We start from the raw sequence: 6304 nt of genomic DNA, 5'->3' as shown, positions 1-6304 counted from the left end.
TGTATTTACCAGTACCAATTTAGTTCTATCCCTGTTTTGTGAACTTCCTTGGGTTCATACTGAATACCTTGGGTTTTCAATGAGGTCTCTCTCCTCTAATTGCTGAGAAATCAAACATCTCTTAGTTTTGTATGAATAATGGTAGTTGTTTTTGTTTGTTTGTTTGTTTTGTTTTTTTACTTTCCCCCCTCTAGTAGTTATTCTTGACCTGATATTTGCTCTTTGCCTGACCTTATGAAGTTTCACCCAATGGTCATTCAGCTTAGTATTCTATAAAGATGCAAGTGAACCGCTATACAGATTTCTAGAGTTCTTTTCCTGGTTTTTAATTTTATTTGGTATTTCCCCCCCAAATTTTTGATGTCCCAGTCTTCCTGAATTCTTATCTAATTTTCCTCATATCAGGAAAGATTTTGTGGCTCTGGAATTTGTTGCTGATCCACTTTATATCAGTTCATATTTACAGTGAGAAATATATACTCTTGTGACTTCCTAAAGCATAACCAAAAGAGTAAGCCTCCCATATAGTACTATATTTTGTTTTTTAGTTTACATATTTTTCCTCTACTGCATCTATTTCCCATGAAAATTCTAAAAAGAAATGTGCACTTATGACTTTATGCTTTTATATGAAAAGAAAAATTTTGATGTGATTTTTCTACATGTAATTCGCCTCACTTTAGAGGCATCATTTTAGGGAAAGCACAAAGACTTTTAGCTTCTTGTTGAAATAAAAATAACTCTCACCCAAAGTAAAATATTGCCATTCAAATTGAGGTAATAAGCAAAAAGTTATTAGTGACAAGAATAAATACTCAAAGTCTAGTATTTATCATTGTTTCCCTTTAATTTCTGAACTGACAAATGATAATTGCTCAGGCAATTAAAATAATTAGGAAAATGTGGAAGCACAAAAGGAAAAGCCTCTTAGAAGTGCAATTTGAATTCATAAGGAGATATTCACGTATGTTTTCTGCACCTTATCCTGGAGTAGGATGATTACCCGGTGCTTTTTACTGTATTGACTATTGATAGATCACATGCCATATGAGTTCTCTCAGGGAACAAGCTCCAATAGAAGCACGGTTACCTCAGAATGTAGGCCTAGTTTTAAAGAAGGCTCCTGGGGATCTTGGGATTTGTATTTTATAAGTGTCTTGGTAATAAAGGACTGTTTTCAGAACCCACATTTGTTTAATATCTTGTAAAATTTTAATGTGTCCTTTTGAATACATTGTTTTGTGCTATAAGTAAAATCACTGGACAGTCTTACCACTTAAGAATGCTCATTGACTTTTTTAGCTGCAGGCGGCAGTCTGAGAGAGGCTGTGGAAGAATTAGAAGATTGACAGTGGCTTTATGAGAGAAATGACAGTTTCTGTGAAGAATATAATATTCCTAGATAAAATAGCCAACCTTAATTTAGAGAGAATACACTTTAAAATCAATCAAAATGGGAATTTACTGAGAGAACCACTATGGTGTTTTAGTGCACAACAAACACTTAAGCTACTCCATATTCTGATAGTATAGTGACAGCTGGGATTGGTGTCAGAGATTGATGATACCAATTTCTAAGGAGAGAGTATCTCAGAAGTAAATAGATGATATTTTGTTACAATTTTGTAAAATTTGTTCTATTAGGCATGACTTTTTCAGTTTAGGTATACTTTCTATTAAGTTATTCATTCAGAATATTGCAATAGACTACTGACAATTGTATGAACCAATATCAAATTATTTATCTCAATTAACACTATTTTTATTTAACTAATTTCAAGGTATATTCCTTCTAGATTAAAATTGTCCTTCATTACATAGAATTTTTTTTTTCTCTCACAGGAACTCATTTATCATATTAAAACTCTGTTATTCAGGACATGAAACACTTTACACACAGTGCTGCTTGTGCACAGTGGGGAGTTAAATGAGTTCATCTCATAACAAAATTTAGAAGACTATGAGACTTGAAAGGAGAGTATTCAGTGAATTTGGACAATATGGAGTTATATTAAAATTATGCTAGCTGATACTAAGGTTAGCAACAATAATTTAGGAGAGATTCTTGAATGTGGTAAGCTGAGAGGCTATTTCAAAATAAATTAATATGTAGTTCTACTTTCTATTATTTAAATACTAAAGGCCTGGTGCATGAAATTCGTGTGTGGAGGGGTTCCCTCAGCCCAGCCTGCACCCTCTCCAATCGGGGACAGCTGGCTCCTAACCGCTCACCTGCCTATTTGCCTGATCACCCCTAACTGCCCTCCCCTGCCAGCCTGATCACCCCTAACTGATTCCCCCTGCCTGCCTGGTCACCCCCAATGGTCTCCCCCTGCCAGCCTGGTCACAACCAATGGCCCTCCCCTGCAGGCCTGATCTCGCCCCCAACTGCCTCCCCCTGTAGGTCAGTTCATCCCCAATGGCCCTCCCCTTCCGGCCTGGTCACCTCCAACTTCCTCCCCTGCTAGCCTCATCACCCAAACTGCTCTCCCTTGCCAGCCTGGTCACCCCCAATGGCTTTCCCCTGCTGGCCTGGACACCCCCAACTGCCCTCCCCTGCTGGCCTGATTACCTCTAACTGCCTCTGCTTCAGGCACCACCACCATGGCTTTGTCCAGAAGGAAGTAGGACGTCAGGAAGATGGCCAGATGACCCAGTCTAATTAGCATATTACTCTTTTAGTAGTATAGATAGATTATATAGGATAGAATTGCTTAAATGGGGGGGGGGTCTTTTTCAGCAGGAGGAGATACTCTTGGCAGACGAAAATACATAATCCCTATATCTGGACTGATAGCCAGCCATATGCACTATACTGCCAAACCGGTCATTAAAAAATTGAAACTGCTTTTTTACACCTTACATCAAACAGCTGTTGCCCTTAAAACCCTCCTCAGCCCCCACCTTAGGTTCAAAACTTCACAGTTTACCCAGATTATGTTCTAATAGGTCAGTTTCTATTTCAAAAGCTCAGTGTCAAAAGCTCTGCCTCCTAGGCAGCCATTGGCTACTCATGGTTCACCCAGATTTGCTTCTGATTGATCAATTTCTATGCCAGTCAGCATCTCCAGGACTATCTCTGGGCCTATCTCTGGGCCTGATCCACAGCTGCCACAGCAGGCCCTGCCTCTCTCTCTCTCCGGGCCTCGCCAGCAGCCTTGGCAGCTGCAGTGGCTGTGGATCAGGCCCTGCCTTTCTCTCTGGGCCTCTCCACACCTGATCTACAACTGCCAGGTTAGGCCTCCAGCCTAGCCCCAGGTTGGAGGCTAATGACCTTGCCATGCCCGCCTCACCCCCCCAACCCCTGCTGCCCCACCCGCCCACTGGCCACCAGCGTTGCTGTGATAGGAGCCTGTGGGCCAAGGGGAGGGACTAAGAGGTGCTCCATGCACTTCCTGGTGACCGGTCATCCATCTGATCATTTAGGTCGTGATGGTTCCTGGCCTTTTTTTTTTTTTTAATATGGAACGCTTCACGAATTTGCATGTCATCCTTGCGCAGGGGCCATGCTAACCTCCTCTGTATCGTTCCAATTTTAGTATATGTGCTGCCTAAGCGAGCATTGGCCTTTTATAATGTAGATGATCAATGATACTAAATAAATGACTTTGATTTAAGGAATAACTCTCCTAAATGATATTTAGGAAAAAATTAGAATAATACCAGTCAATCAATAAGATTTATTGCCTGCTCATTTTGTTTATGTTAATTATGTTATTAAGCACAAAATTTTATTGAGTATCTGTGCAGATCATGCTTAAAGGTACAGAGAACATTTACTAGGCATTATGGAATAAGCGGGTTGTGAGTAAACAGAAAGTGTTGTTCCTACTCAACAAGTGAGTATAAGTGAATATAGTATAAAAATTAGTTGTGTATCCACACAAAGGAGTGATCTGAGTAGGGTAAGCTTAACTAGAGAAGCTACCAAGCTGGTTGGCATATAAGTTAAAACTTTTTCAGCCTCAATAGGTATATTCAATAAGTAGGACTGTTATGAAGCAGCACCAGAATGCTTTTTTTGTTCAGCAAGGCAATTAACTTTCCTTTACCTACTCAAAATATAAATACCCTTTCAGGTACACAAATGAATTTTAAGCATACTTTCTCAAAGATTATTATGACTTCTTTATATTTTGTATTTTTCTTTATTATACCAACTGTATCACTTCCTGACTCAAAGACCAAAGTAGACTGCTAGTGATTATTTCAAGAGAAAAGTCTAAAATAGATTGGTGTCATCTAACTTCTCCTTAATCACAACCAAGGGACTGGAACAAGACTTATTGCACTGTAAATACATGAATATTGAAAACCATACCATGGGACTGTATACTCAACCATTTTCCCCAACCATACTTCCCAGCCTTCTTGCAGATAAAAGATCTTTAAATGTTTTAAAAATACTGGCTATAATTTGCATTGCTTGGGTCCATAGCTATGGAAATGTTTTTAGTGAGAATATGGTAGAAAAAATCTGTAATTTCTAATATTGGGGCTAAACAAAACTTCTCTAATGTCTTTGGCAGAAAAAGACCATCTAACCACATATATATATTCCAAATATGGATTTAGCTAGATCTTGTATCAACTACGCTATGAAGTATGTTCTTTTAATTTGGTATATTTTTCTGATTTTCTTTGTTAGAGCTAAAGATGGATATGGTATCATTTTGGAAGTAAGGAATAACATGTAACAAGTAAAAAAAAAATATTTCCCCATTTATAGTTTAGTTTCAAAAGCAACATGTTAATCTAAATCACTTTTTGAGCCTAATCAGAGGCCTTTTCTATGAAAAAAAGTTGATTTAGCTTGGCTCCCAGGGGTTAACTCTGAAGATATTTTTAAAATTTAAACCTGCATTCCTATTAGCATAACCAATGGACACAGACACTGGGGCGGCGGGGTCTTGCCCCGGGTGGGAATGGATGGGGGTGGGGTTGATCAGGGAAAAAGGAGACATATGTAAAACTTTAAGCAATAAATAAGTACATAAAAAATAAAAAAGACAAAAAATTAAACCTGTAATGTATTTTAAATATATTTTTATTATTTTAAAGCCCTTAATATTTTCTTTTTTTGAATTAAAACTTTATTGTTCAGATTACAGTTGTTCCTCTTTTTTCCCCCCATAGCTCCCCTCCACCTGGTTCCCACCCCACCCTCTACCCTCACCACCCCACTGTTCTCATCCATAGGTGTACGATTTTTGTTCAGTCTCTTCCTGCACCCTCCACACTCCTTTCCCCTACCCCAAGAATAGTCAGTCCACTCCCTTTCTATGCCTCTGATTCTATTATATTCACCAGTTTATTCTGTTCATCAGATTATTTATTCATTTTATTTTTAGATTCACTTGTTGATGTGTATTTGTTGTTCATAATTTGTATCTTTACCTTTTTCTTCTTCTTCCTCTTCTTAAAGGATACCTTTCAGCATTTCATATAATACCGGTTTGGTGGTGATGAACTCCTTTAGCTTTTTCTTATCTGTGAAGCTCTTTATCTGACCTTCAATTCTGAATGACAGCTTTGCTGGATAAAGTAATCTTGATTGTAGGTTCTGGCTATTCATCACTTTGAATATTTCTTGCCACTCCCTTCTGGCCTGCATAATTTCTGTTGAGAAATCAGCTGACAGTAGTATGGGAACGCCCTTGTAGGTAACTGACTGTTTTTCTCTTGCTGCTTTTAAGATTCTCTCTCTGTCTTTTGCTCTTGGCATTTTAATTATGATGTGTCTTGGTGTGGTCCTCTTTGGATTCCTTTTGTTTGGGGTTCTCTGCATTTCCTGGACTTGTAAGTCTATTTCTTTCACCACATAAGGGAAGTTTTCTGTCATTATTTCTTCAAATAGGTTTTCAAAATCTTGCTCTCTCTCTTCTTCTGGCACCCCCATAATTCGGATGTTGGTACGCTTGAAGTTGTCCCAGAAGCTCCTTACACTACCTTCATATTTTAGGATTCTTTTTTTTTTTTCTGGTTGGGTGTTTTTTGCTTCTTCATATTTCAAATCTTTTACTTGATTCTTGTGATCCTCTAGTCTGCTGTTGGAACTCTGTATAATATTCTTTATTTCAGTCAGTGTATGCTTAATTTCAAGTAGTCCTTTTTCATAACCTTGAGGGTCTCACTAGATTTCCTGAGGCTCTCACTAAATTTATCAGCAGTTTCTAGAAAATTGTTGAAAAACCTTATAAGTGTGGTTTTGAACTCTATATCCAATAGTTTTCTTCCCTCCATTTCTGTCATTTGTAAACTGTTTCTTTGTCTCTGCATTTTTTATGCTACCCTGTGTTGATAG

General features: G+C 38.1%; 1 non-coding gene across 1 annotated transcript; it reads right to left on the bottom strand.

The window, feature by feature from the left end:
• Positions 1–3456: 3456 nt before the first annotated feature.
• Positions 3457–3563, bottom strand: LOC118654810. The gene has a single exon (XR_004967076.1). It is a non-coding gene; the product is annotated as a U6 spliceosomal RNA (small nuclear RNA).
• Positions 3564–6304: the final 2741 nt, after the last annotated feature.

Source organism: Myotis myotis, unplaced genomic scaffold (genome assembly GCF_014108235.1).
Source record: "Myotis myotis isolate mMyoMyo1 unplaced genomic scaffold, mMyoMyo1.p scaffold_m19_p_4, whole genome shotgun sequence".
NCBI lineage: Eukaryota > Metazoa > Chordata > Mammalia > Chiroptera > Vespertilionidae > Myotis > Myotis myotis.
This window is presented reverse-complemented; position numbering and strand designations above follow the sequence as displayed.